We start from the raw sequence: 15,256 nt of genomic DNA, 5'->3' as shown, positions 1-15,256 counted from the left end.
TTTCTTTTGACTGTCTGTTTTCCGTTGGATATATCAAGAATGAATTGATCGCTATAAATTTCAATTGTAACTTTGTTTTTTGTCATTATATTGATGATGTTCCTTCGTGGGATTTAGCTGACTGTTTACACAGCCCAATTACTCACAGGATATCTCAATTTCATCTATTGGCTTTAAATTTGTATTAAACTTCATTTTTACATAGACAAGAATGAGTGTTATGATCGTGCATGTCTATTCATGAGATTTCACCGAGAGTCATTGAACCATGACATTCAATAACCTGGCAAAACCTCTCTTCTGTATGTCTGAGATATGTACGAGACAACTCGTAAAATTGTAGTTTCCGTCTGTCTCCAGGATATCTCTAGAAAAAATGTGGTGCGGCATAACTAGTATTTAATTGAATTGCATTATATTTCGATGCACTATATTATGTAGTAGCTATTTCTTATTTAACTAGTTAATGTTACATGCCAAAATTTACTAGTTGCCAATAAATATGGAGCTACCATACTAATTGTTATAGTCCGTTAACAATAGAACATTTTTTTCATTTTAAATGGATATCTGGGTCTACAAATCACAATAACAACATACTGTATCATAGTGGTAAACAGCAAACTTCAAATTTTAATTAATTTAAATCCAAATTCTATAATGTTATAAAATCCAATTTACTAAACTTATAAAATTTTACCCAAATCTAAATTAGTAACATATAGAACCCATTATATCTCTAAGATGATAAGTTGTGCAGCATAAAGAGAGGACAATATGAGGACACTGTGTTAATATCCTGCATACTGCTCAGAATAGGTTATAAACTATGTTACTACATCTGCACCTCTATCTAGTTCATGTAAACGACGTGTTTTATGGTGATACATAAATCGATTTTCTGCTGATATTTATTAAGTACTAACAAGGTATCTAGGTTAGGCCATCTTAGATGTTCGCCCTCTCCACCCCATCACTTACACATACACAAGTTACAGATAAACGCAGCCAAGAAGACACTCGAACCGATCGTTTCTGATGGGTGAACGTTTATAGAGTGAAAATAATTCTATCCCACAAAAATTTACCTTCGCCAACAGTTATTGTGCCGATAAAACTAACAGGGTGAATATTTTGACCGAGGCTATTGATAATTTACTGTCTATAGCCTAAGCGTCATAAGAGTTTAGTTTATAAGTTTTCATATTCTTTTAAGGAAATACAGAGTAGAATACACTCTGCAGACATTATCGTCAAGGTTTTTGCTTTGCTTTCGGCTATATGTATGTATATTTTAAATTTTAACAATAAATTAAGACAGCATCAAGAATCAGAAATATTTATTGCCATTGACAAATTTAACAATCGAATAGCCCATGTCAGATTTTATATCTTATAAAGGATTCAATAAGTTATAACTACTCCTAGTAACCAAGTCTGAAACAGTTTAAACTGTCATTGAATTGGTTAATAGTTAATTGGTAAATGCTTTAGATAAGCTAAAAGTCATTGTGTATGTCTTTTTGTGTATGTCTACCTGTGTGGACCTTATTAATATTATAAAAAGGCTAAGCCAGTAGCCATTCAAATAATTTATTTCTAAAATTAAATAGTCGTGTATTCCATGTAGTCTCAGGAAGCTTGTTAAAAATGTATACTATTAATCTTGAAAGAGATTAACTGTTACTGTCAATCGGTATTGTGGGATGTCACTTGTAGTCTTCCTACGTGTACTGTGTTCATAAAAATCCTGCTGAAGATTGACAAGTTGAAGATTAGATTTTGTGTGTGTATATATATATACAGGGTGTATATTATGTCTGGAAACACCCAAATATATCCTTTAATAATTTAAATATAAATTTGAAACCTCTTACAATCGTGATAGAGATTGGGCATCTACTTTTTGGAACAATGTTTTGTTATGTCACACCAACGGGGGACGTCCTGCAGAGGGTATCGTGAATATTCTTAATGGAAGCCTATACCTTGTGATACATAATTTTAAAGGTAATAGCTTACTGAATTGAATGCCACAAACCGCATCTCAAGGGAATTATTCTATCAGAAAATAGAGCATTTTTAGTATTGAAAATTTACTGATGTTCAACAATGTAATTTTAACATGGTTCTTGCCACAAAATGTGTTACACTAATTTTTTAGCATTTTTTTAAATGTTCAATTAAATAAAACAAAAATTTTATTTTAAGCTGGTTCTATTAGCACAAATTTGCCAGTTTTTATTACAGTACAATTATGGAAATACTTATGTTATTGATTTCTTATTACAAATAAAAAATAATGTATGCTGTTAGAAAAGTCTTACAACAAACGTTTTACCTGCATTTGGTGTCAAAGCAATTGTTCGAACTGTGTTCCTTCTACGGTTTGACAATGAGCCAATCTTGTGTAAAATGATTCGACAGAGTTGCCTAACATTTCTTCAGTTATCAAAGCAATCTCCTCTATAATCCTGTTTCTTAGGTCTTCCAAATTATGAGGCTTTCTTCTATAAACATTCGATTTTAAATGACCCCATAGGAAATAATCGATTGGTGACAAATCCGGAGATCTTGGAGGCCATTCGATTTCTCCTCTTCGGCCAATCCATTTATGAGGAAACCTTAAATCCAAATACTCTCTTACCTGTCTCCCATAATGGGGTGGAGCACCATCCTGCTGAAACCATACATTATCAAAGTATTCTCCTGATGCAATTTGAATAGCTGGGATTATTTCATTTTGGAGCATATTGTAGTAAAGTTCGGCATTTAAATTTCCATTGATGAAAAAGGGTCCAACAATTTTGTTACCTAAAATTCCACACCATACGTTCAGTTTTTGTGGTTGCTGTGAATGGGACTCAGTAATCCAATGTGGGTTTTCACTAGCCCAGTAACGGCAATTGTGCCTGTTAACATTGCCATTTAGGAAAAAAGTTGCCTCATCAGAAAATAGTATGTTGGTCAGAAAATCTCTATTGTCATCACATTTGCGCATCACAAGTTCACAAAACTCAACTCTTCTGTCGTAATCATCCTCACTTAACTGTTGGACTAAAGGAACTTTAAATGGTTTGTATTTATTAATTTTCAAAATCTTACTCACAGACATAGGGTGTATCATGTTGCTGTGCAGCTTTTCTGAGCGATGTATGTGGGTCTTCAATAAATGTTTGTAAAACATCTAGTGCATGTTCTTCATCTGTTGCAGATTGTATCCTACCCGACTTTGGCCGATTACGTACACTCCCTGTCATTTCAAAACGCTCAATAGTTTTTGATATTGTTGAAACACTTATGGGATTCCTTTCTGGGAAAGTGTCATTAAACAAATTACAAACTTCCCCATAAGATCTTTGACGATCGCCATATCCTCGCATCATCAACAGAGTAATTCGTTCTCTTTCAGACAATTCCATTAAAATGCCAAATAAAAACTGAACTACTGTAATTAGATAACTTGTTGACAGCAATGCTTCAGAGACACTGATTAACTCGACAGGAATGATATGACCTTTGTCCATTTGTAATTCCCAAGCTTAGACCTGTCTAGTGAAAGCTCCATGCTCAACAAACTGAAACCTGTAGACCAGATGATTAATAACACAATAATGTTTCTCATAGGCTAGTGACCTTTGTCTCTTTAAACCTTCCTGCTGACTGGAAAACACCAAGTACAGATTCATAAGTAATCAGAGAAAGTGACTCATAAGTTTTATTCATTGTAATAAAAACTGGTAAATTTGTACTAATGAAACCAGCTTAAAAATAAATTGTTTATTTTATTTTAATTGAACATTTAAAAAATGCTAAAAAATTAGTGTAACACATTTTGTGGCAAGAACCATGTTAAAATTACATTGTTGAACATCAGTAAACTTTCAATACTAAAAATGCTCTATTTTCTGATAGAATAATTCCTTTGAGATGCGGTTTGTGGCATTCAATTCAGTAAGCTATTACCTTTAAAATTATGTATCACAAGGTATAGGCTTCCATTAAGAATATTCACGATACCCTCTGCAGGACGTCCCCCGTTGGTGTGACATAACAAAACATTGTTCCAAAAAGTAGATGCCCAATCTCTATCACGATTGTAAGAGGTTTCAAATTTATATTTAAATTATTAAAGGATATATTTGGGTGTTTCCAGACATAATATACACCCTGTATATATATATATATATATATATATTATATATATATATATATATATACTGTATATATATATATATATATTATATATATATATATATATATATATATATATATATATATAAGTTGACAATTGTACATATTTTAAGAGAGATAAACAGCGACCAAGTGTCCAACTTCAGCCATGAATGATTCTTAAAATCTTCCTTGCAACAAAATAATTTTATGAACATAGTGTGAATGTCCCCCTAAAATAAACTCATGCGAGATTGGAAAAAGAAAAAAAATACGAGGTCTGTTCAAAAAATATCGCAACCTTAGGTTTTTTCGAAACTATTTGTTTATTCATCAATCTCAGTTTTGCCTCTTCCAAGCAATCCCCATTAAATATTAGTACTGTATACACTTATGCCAATCTTGTTCAGCTCCTCCTTCGATGCCATCTTTTTCTTGTCAATCATAGAGTAGCGTCGTCCTTTCATGGGCCTCTTCATTTTCGGGAACAAAAATTGTCACAGGGGTACTGATCTGAGGAATACGGTGGATGCTGCATTATTTGTGTATTTGTTTTGGCCAAACAATCGCACACTAGTAATGATGTGTGAGCAGAGGACTTATCGTGGTATAAACGCCAAATTTTGTTCCTCCAAAAATACGGGCGTTTCTCAGTGATTGCTTTGCGCAAATTGCGCATAACTAGCTGATAATATTCCTTATTGGCAGTTTTCCACATTTTTTTTCATGATGCACCACACCCCTATAATCCAAAAACGTATAAGCGAAACTTTAACATTCGACCGAACTTAGGGGTCTTTTGTCGTTCTTGGCTCGAGCGGCAGCTTCCACTGGGATGATTGAGCTTTGGTTTCTACATTATAACCATAAATCAATGATTCGTCACCGGTTATGACCCTCTAGAGAAAATTTGGGACAACGCGGACAGAGTCCAACAGCGCATTGGTAATGGTAATACGCTGCTGTTACCACGCTGCTGTTGGTCGAAGTTGTACGAATTTCGCGGTGAACCGTCTCATGCACAAATCAATGGTAAAAATCGAATGGCACAGACCAATTGATATTTTCATGTCCTCACACACAACTTCTCTAATAGTGCAGTCATTGAAGCGAAAAATACGGTCTTACCTCCGAATTTTTTTACTGTGAACCGATTTGCATGAAATTTTGGAATTAGGCTCACCTTACCCTTAACTTCAAAAGTGAAAATGATCTGAACTCCGCCTATTATTTTTAAGGGGTGTAAACAACCCCTTAATGGAAAAATCGACATTGAGCCATTTTATCGCTAGAAAACATGTTTAATAGTAAGTGGTTAAATTTTAAAGTGTTTTATAACACAATTACCTCATATTAAAATCATTTTCAACCCCTTGAACATCTTACAACCCTTGCAAACAACCCCTAAATTGAAAAAATCACACAAAAATACTTTAGTATGATATAAAAAGATGTAAGTATAGAGTTAGTAATATTTTATATTTTCTATAATAATTATCAAATTTTTAACCCCCTTTCAACCCTTGAAAACTACCCCTTGATAAAAAAATGGTTTAAAAATGTTTTTTGATAAAATGAAAAGGATTTAAATATTATTCCACACTCTCGAAAATGATTATCATATTCTTAAGCTTTTCTACCCTTAAAACTACCCCTAAATTAAAACAGTAAATATATATGATTACATATTATTTTAAAATAATTTAATTTAGAGTAAAAAATTGCCATTTATTGGATAAAATATTTACAAATTATACAAAATTTACTCAAATGTGTTATATATACATATAAGAAAGTTGGTATGTATTCATGCCTACGTTTCCAAAATATATGAGCCATATTATGTATATATATACACATTACAATAGTTTTGGGTCTCTATTATACTGCGTACTTTCACATTGCTCCAAATATTCACAGTCCGAAATTTTCAGTTACTAAGTAGAAAAAAATATGATAAGTTTTTTGACCATAACTCCTTCAATTTTCATGCTATCACAATTTATAAAAAACCATTGTAAAGTTAATTAAGAGAGCTACAACATCCTTCATTGAAATATATAGTAAAAAACCTTTTTCTCAAACGGTGAAGGGTTAAAGGGCTTAAGAGAGGCTGTGATTGCGCTGCCACGCGCTCTTTAAACAATCATATTTCCGTCAATTATTGTTTTACAGAAAAATCAAAAAATCCAAATTGTTTGTCAGAAATATACCTACATTTTTCATACCTACACTTTTATTCGTATGTGTCGTCATTTTTGAGATATTATGAAAAAAGGTGATTTTTTTTAAATTTGAAATTTTTTTTAATCGTGACTTTTTTGAAAAATATGTGTCCTGAAGCAGCCAAACTGATACAATCTATTACCCTCTTCATAATAAAGTTGATTCTAGGCGGAATACGATTAATTTTAATTTTGGTGGAAATGGCACTTACGAAACCCATTGATTTAAAAGAAAAAAAATTAGATGCTCCTCTTATTTGCAATACAGCTCACTTATTTTACGTGCAAAAGACTTTTAATAGTGCTCATTTTAAAGCTTATTTCAAGCACTATAAAACTCTTTTTTATTAGAATGCCTAAAATGCATCTGCTCGCCGCTAGATGGCATTGACCACATCGATTAAATTTCAGACAAAATAAAAAACGGCTTTGATTTTTAATATCTAGCTTAATATTGCACTTAGAATACTTTATAAAAAACAAAATTGTTCATTGTTTTACCTGCTACAATTGTGTTCCTCATAACATTTTCGATAAAAACGTATATTTTTGGAGATATTTGCAAAAAACCGATGAAAAACGTGAAACAATTGCTAATTTTCAATTGCCAATAACTTGAAAAGTATTGGATTTTTCGAAAAACGTTATAGATGATTTTTTGCTTAAAATTAGACCTTCTATCGATATCCGAGGTTATTTTGAAAAAAATAAATTCACTCCCGAGATGGGGTGGCAACCACCCCCAGGGTGGTTGCGGAGTTCAAATCATTTTCACTTTTGAAGTTAAGGGTAAGATGAACCTAATTCCAAAATTTTATGCAATTCGGTTCACAGTAAAAAAATTCGGACCAACAATGCTTCAATGACTGCACTATAACGGCGATTCAACGATTGGCAAATACTATTTTCTTCACTCCATAAATGTTATGGATAAACGTCGCTTCGGTCCAAGGTAGCTTCTCCATAAGCCATAGTCAACATTCGGAATACGTCCGTGCACTTAATTACATTTTCAACACAAAATTGTATACAGATTCTTTGATCCATTTTTTCGAATAGGCACAAATTAAAGACGAGCCACGACACGCAAGCAAATCAGCTGTCAACTAAACATTCAAAATGCCCGAATTTGTTGGCATATGTCAGAGCCATGTGTACTAACATAACACAAAAAAAATTTTAAAAAACGAACACACGTAACCTGCGCAAATTAAAAACTCGCGATATTTTTTCTACAGACCTCATATACTATTCTTATACATTCTTAAATAATCTTCATGTACAAAAGATTTAAATTAAAAATTAATTCTATATAATTTTAAAAACATTATTAATATGTTCTTTCCAATTTAATTTTGAATCAACCTAAATTCCTACTAATAATACTGATACATGTTCAGTATCTTTATTTAGACTTAAGGTCAAACGTTGAGTGTTAGTAATATAGCAAAGTAATTTATTATTAGCACACCACTTCAACATTAGTTTATTTGCCTATTTCATTGTACTCTATAAACCAATAAGATTCTTTCCTGTTTAAAAAATAGTTGTATCATCAAAATATATTTGTGTTTCAACTGTGTTATTTAAATGAAAGTTATTAATGGCTACTATTAACAAAAAAGGACCAAGAATGAAACCCAGAGGCACGTCTGCTTCGACTAACCTCATTGCAGAATCTATACCTTTCACTGTTACGTTTTAATGTCTATTGTTAAGATAAGATAGATATAATGTTTAATGAGTTCCTACCAATTCTATAATGTTATAGGTTTTGCAACAAAATGTCATACTGTGTACAATCAAAATCTTTTGTGAAATCATAAAGCATAAGTGAACAAGTTCCCTATCTTCAAACGCATTTAAGACTTTAACTATAATTTGTTGTGCGGCAGTGATGGTAGATCTTCCATTCCAACATCCAGTTGAGAATCTGTTATTAATTTGTTCATTTCGAAAAAGTAATTCAATTGGTTGACCATAAATGATTCAAAAATTTTGGAAAATATCTGTACAATAGATAATAGACGGTAATTTAGAGGTTGGAATTTGTCACCTTTTTATACAAATTCGTATAAATTTTGACACTTTTAAAAGTTATGAAATGCTTGTAGACAAGAATTAAGAATTAATGCAAGAGGTATCGTGACTAAATGAATAGTTTCCTTTAAAATGTGATTTAATAGTCAACAAAAATTAGATTTAAAATTTAAAAAAATCTTTAGTCATGTCTTCAGGAGTGATGTTTGCCAGGCAAAGGTCACAATTATTTGCCAATAGACCTATTGCTGGAGTGCCAATGTTATCAAAGTAGTTTGGCAGCTTATGTACAGAGTCCAAGAAATAATCATTCAATCTGTCAGGATCTATAAATGCCTTAAGTGTGCGTCTCGGTGTGTATTCTCTGTAGAAATTATCTTAAATTGCCTTGCACTTGTTAGATGCATTTCAATGTAATTTTCACCTGCTTGTTTCTTTCCCTGTGTAAGCTGTTTTATGTAATATTTTTTGAGGGGTAAATAAATTTTGCAGCCGTCCTGAGACTACTGCGATCCTAATGGCAAACTTTTATACATTGTAAAATAACACATTTTGTTTCTAGTTTCTGTAAGTTCATTTGTAGCCAGCTAAATTTACTTTCGTATAACTAGATTTTGAATTGTTTTTAGGTTTAGCCTTAAAATTAATGGCGAGAAATAACGTCACAGATTGATATACTCTTTCAAGAACATTTCATACATGGTTTGCACACTAATCTTACCAGTTTTAGAATTATTGATGGTTTTCCCAAGAGTTATTATTGAGCAGCTCTAAAAATGCATTTGTTGGTTTTCCGCCACCTTAAGAAATAAAATACGAACCCCCTTAGAGATTTATTTAAGTTATATTGTTCTTATTTTGAGAAACATAGATTGACAATCAAGGGGTTATGGTCAGCGAAGCACCACGTAGAATATATAGCCTATTTCATGAAAACATAGCTGAAAATGTATTATTATATTGTCAATACATGCTTTATTCCTATTTGGAGGGTTTTCTTATTTTTAAATCTCATTTAAGCCTCAGCGTTAGATATGCCGGCTTCGAAGTGCACTGGTTATATACAATATGTCCACAATGTTCTACGGAGGAGGACAATATTTGGAGGTTATCGGTGCAGACTAAGTTCAGTGTTGTTCTAAATAAATCTAAAACCCTGAATGAAACCGATGTAGTTGGGTTGACAAACTCAATATTATAATCACTGTAAATAATAATCTTCCACCACACTTGAAACGGTTTTAATATCAAGTTGAAAATGATAAAAATGGTAATATTTCCACTAGAGCACGTATAAAACGCTCTATAGAACATAAATTATATTTGTTTATGAATTTTAGTATTGAGTTGGAGTATTCTTATTGCTTTATTATTTACTTCGTTTGGCTCGTCAAGACTACTGATTTCGTCATCTGCAACATTATATTTTTTACCTTGCCTTTTGTTATATAGTCTAAAATAGTTTATTCTACATCATCTATTTACATATTCATATTCACAAATCTACTGATTTTGTTGCACAATAAATATTTACCTTTTATGCTAAGGTGCTGTTCATATCTTTTACACAAATGTATATGAAAATTATTAAAAGACAGAGAATCACCAGAGTTCTCACTCAATCTTAATTGTTAAATTCACTGTTCTTTCTCGATTTTTATAGTAAAAAAAATAATAATGTTAAGGTTGATTGTTTATATAAACAACTTTAGGAATACAAATAGATACAAGATGGTGATGGGGTATAATTGAGACGTTGACACGACTCAAACGCAGCAGAATGGTGTAATTATTTAAACCTTTCCTTATTTCACTAACGATTCATGCTGGAATAGACGGATGTGTCTAAAACATACGAATTCATTTTAGGATTCGTCTACGACACAAGCAAGAGGCGGTATACGTCTAACGGTTTGCTAAATAATAAGCATAAAAGGGAATAACATTTGCCGCTTTGTATAATACCATAGCTCTCATAATCGGCCTGGATGAGTGGTTCACACGAGCAAAATTGCGCAAACCTACTTGCGGTGATCGTTCCTTGCGCGATTTAGAGCGGTTTTTTTTAATTACCACAAAACGCCGTTGAAACGCTGGAAAAAGCTGTTGGCTGCAGAATCGGGGATCCCTTTCAGAGGGTTAACGCAATATTTGGCGTTCTAATTGCAATTCAAGTTCCCATTCTCCGCCTCATTCATGTCGTCCCTTGAGGAAACAACATGAATGAATACCAATATTTATTTTTCGTAATGCTTCGCTGTTCCGTACTTTAAGGTGACGCAGAAGAGACTAAAGAGTGACAAGACAGTTTTGAGTTTACTATATCTTGAATTACAGATTCTCTCATGTCAGTTTTACATTCTTCTATTGCGATCAAAGTTTAGGGAAGATGCCATAATTAAAAAAATCATTACCATATGTTCGAAGGTTCCAGAAAACTAGCATATACTTTACTTCTGTTATAAAGCAGTGTGTTAAATTCACACATTTTAAACAGTAAAACAATGTTAATAACATCAGATGTGAAATGAAATATACCTATATTCAAGTTGAGTTGAGACGCGAGAAAACCGGCAACAAACGCCAAAAGTGCAGAGTTCTGGGCCAGCGTACGCGCTCGTGGCGCTAGACACTAAAATTGGAGTGTCCGTCTGAAAGCACCAATGCCCACATATTGTTTACAACTCCACGAGTCCAATAGGCGAGCATTCAGCGTTTTGTGGACATTAGAGCACACAAAATTGAGTTCATCGTTTCGATGAGGTTTTGTGACCCGTGTAAACCAAGCCTTTAGTAGTGCCATAATCATATTAACACCTTCACTGCGGCTCTAAACTGGTTGTTCTTGTCTTCTGTCTGGAGACTACTTCGCATTAGTGCGTTTGCCGCCGTCAACGTGTTAACTGTTTGGGGCATCATTAACAATAAAAACAAAGAACGAATATAAAAACATTGTAAGTATGAGTAAGGAAACTTGTGGTGTGTGTGTCAAAATTATCTTTACTTTCAACAGAAAAGACACATATTTGCCAGGCTTCTTTCATCCAGTTACGTCTGTCATAACACCACTTCAGTCGTCTTTTCTTACTTGCTTCTTAACTGTAACCAATATATCAGACAAACTATTCCTATTATCTTCTTTACAAACGTTAACGATATACTTTGGGTGAGGTTATTTTAGACCTACCATTGCAGGGAGAATCAAGCACTGTACCTGTTACTTGAAACTTCTTCACTGTTTGTTCCACATAAGTTTTTGACACAAATAGTTTTTCATCAACCTTCCTATAACTTAAGTCACTTTTCCACATACCAATAATCTTCCATTTTAATTGTACACTTACTAAGACCACTTTGGTTTGCGGACACATATTTACAATTTGTAAACAAGCAAGTAACCTAAAAACAGTGTAAACTGTAAACTAAAATTTGACAGCGGTTCATAGAACAAATAGTGACAAAAACCTGTTTTAAGCAGTAGTACCAACTCACGAAATCCAGATCTACATGACTGTGAAGTTGTTATACATTATAATGACTTCAATTGTGATACTAGGTATATTACAATACTAGGCACTTCTAAGTGAAAGAACAAACAAATTTAACCTCACAACAGAATCTCACATAAAAAAACTTCCAAGACCAGCATTCTATAACTAATAGCCTATTAATATACTTAAAACAGTTTTTCTAATTTTAATTATTGGAGTTCTTGTTTTTTAATACTACATTTTTTCGTTTTGATTTCGGGTTTACAAACAGACAAAACGCTGTGGAATCTGCTATATTAAAGATAGAGAGATTAACTTGCGTCAAAAACGTCTCTTTTTCATGGGCTATTTAACAACAGCACATCATTAGATTTAACAAATGTTTAGGGATCAGAGTCTATGCATTAGTATTTTGCTAGTGTCCTTATATTTTTAACAGATTGTACATGTTAATCTATAAATAAAACAATACGTTTATATTTCAGTAATATATTATTTTACAGCAAACAAAAACATGTACTATGCGAAATAGAACAGAAATTTAGGTGTACATTTTTGACATGCTCTCCTTAGTTAAATAATGTAATCATTATTAAATGCACTTTTCTTGCAATGCAAAACAACTAGCTCTGGTGAGAAACTCTATTTAAAGTACTATAATTGAAAATTATTTTTTAAGAAAAAGGAGAGGCCGATCCCCTTTTAAGCCTTATTCTGTCCGTCCTCATGGGCCACTGGCCTGTGCGAGGATCTTATCAAACAGAATGAAGGGGAGTATCAATACAGTACAAGGTAGATAGTACTGATAAAAAAGTGCTTTGGTAACAAACAGGATTTGAATCTGCGCTATCTCTAACTTAGACCGAAAGTCCAACGTCTTAGACCGCTCGGCCATCGGCACTCCCAATTAATAACGATAGTAAATTGTCAGGTAAAAATTATTCATAGATATGGGTTTATTTTTTCTGGTAACCTATCTGATTATTAAGTGACAAAAACAAACAAATAACAATAAATCAAAGTTTAGATTTAGTAGTGCACAGGTATCATAGGAAATATTGAATTCAGAAAACGATAAAATATTAATATCATGTTTACACATCTCCTCTCCAGCTGAATCCACCTTTTCCGAGAAAGAATAGCATGCCTACGAGGTTCGGGGATCGAGTGCAACTACTGGTAACCAGTGTGAACCATTCAATGCTCCCCCAAACACTATTACATGGCCAGGGCTGTGGTTTGTTAGCTAGCCCTCCTAGTTGGTTCCACGTTCACCGGGCGGTACAGGTCTAATGGGAGATACTAATGTTACTACCTTCACTGGGAACATCATGCCTAGTGTCATGCGATTTGAGTCAAATGCCCTCATGATCTGTGCCAAGGCGCTTAAATAGATTTGACTGTATCATACCTTTTGTACCTTAGCTCATGTTCATAAATGTGTCTTATTTATCTGTGATGATTGTATCACTATAAAATGTTTATAAAAATATTGCCTAGGTGTGAAAAGTACATGATTGTAGTTATGTAAATTAATTCATACCAAATTGGTTTAGAATAATATGATTTTATTATGCTAGTGTTTAAGAGACACTTTTTATTGCAGTAACAGTAAAGAAATTCTTGCTTTTTCATTAAGAACTACTTTAGTACTTTATATAACTGAAAATGTATTTAACATATACAGGTAACCAACCTATACAATGCCATTATTAATTTACATAAATTGTAACTTGTAGAAATATTATACCTGCATGAAGTAAACCGCTTCTTTCCTTGTTGAAAATTTGTTGTCTTAACTCTTTTTAAAGAAATCTGTTTGAGACAGACAAAAATTTAGTATTGTATGTAATCCAGCATGGCCCGGGAAGTTGATCTTGAGGATGGCTGGTACCAAGGAATCTGCCGTTCAGATAACATGGCTTATGGTTGCTCCATACTGCACGGTGAACGTGGAAATAGGTATAAATTGCACCAGGCCCAATCACGCTTCAGCAAATCTCGCTTAAGTGTAATCGGACCAACATAATCGTGGTGACAACACGTTAATTCATTTAATCACAGGTTGTAGAGATTTTCATGTTTTAAATTAAATTTATGGCTTATTAAAGGATTTTCGTGGTAAACGAAATTCATAGCTTAATCACGATTTCTTCGGTCGGGTGGCAATCATAATAACACCTATAAACAGTATAAAAATCTGGCCTATCATATATAGTGGGCAAAAATCATATTAGTTTTAACAGACAACTATTATTTTCTGTCAGTATCAACAATTCCTACCAATGTCATGGCTATCACGAGTTAGAACAAGCGCCAGAATTAGTAAACTCCTTATACATGTCTTGCAACTCAGAAAGGACAAACAAGTTTTGCTTCTGGTATACATCAACAAACGGTTTACTATTTTTTTTAAACTATTCAACTTTGCCATGAATAAAATTTGTTCTCTGCTGTAAAATTATTGTTATCTAATCTAACCTACAAAAGAGTCCTCAACTTGTACATTTACTTCTTCCATAAAAAAGTTTACATTTAAGAACCGAAGCAGGTGTAATAGTCGTCGGAGTCAAGATGACCCATCAAGCTCCCATGAGGAATTCAGTTGGAAGGTATGCTTACCAGTTAAAAATTTACTACAAGCCTTACTTACATGGATCCTTCTTCATTGTGTGAAGTTTTCTATTTTGCTGTAATTTATATGTGCAACTTGAGATTTCTACATTAAATTTCCAGGTTGTTTTTTTTCCTTTTCATTCAATGTCAATCTTCAGTTTTTCACTCTCTTCAAACATGAAAACTTCTCTGCCCTTAATAGTTTATGGCAGGAGTTGATAGATTTGTAATGCTGTTATTATTTAGACACACGTATTGAAGTGAATTACACCTAAGGTAGATTGAATAGCTTGTTAACTTTTCTGTTGTATCTACACAAAACTTTGCTTGAAAAGGACGAGATTTGATAAAATATAGTAGATAGCTATTTAATCACAAGAAACAATATGTATTGTTGTATGTATAAAGACTTTTCTTGTAATATTCCAAGAGGTGTTTTTATTCATTACATTTACTTTTGTGCTTTTACAACTTAAGACAGTAAATACATTTTGTTTTTATAAATTGCAGCAGAAACAACAGTACAAAAAAGTAAATGCTGATGTGCACCAACATTGTTCATTGCAACCGTGAAGGCAGTTTATAAATAAATATGTTAATTTCTTGATATCTCATAAGATCACAGATACTTTTCATAGAGAAATCATCATTACTCTTTTACTATAAAGTTCTCTTTTTTGGATAAAAGGTTCTAACAAACTGACTCGTAAA

Source organism: Homalodisca vitripennis, chromosome 1, assembly GCF_021130785.1.
Source record: "Homalodisca vitripennis isolate AUS2020 chromosome 1, UT_GWSS_2.1, whole genome shotgun sequence".
Lineage (NCBI taxonomy): Eukaryota > Metazoa > Arthropoda > Insecta > Hemiptera > Cicadellidae > Homalodisca > Homalodisca vitripennis.
The sequence above is the reverse complement of the archived record's forward strand: the minus strand, read 5'-3'. Positions refer to the sequence as shown.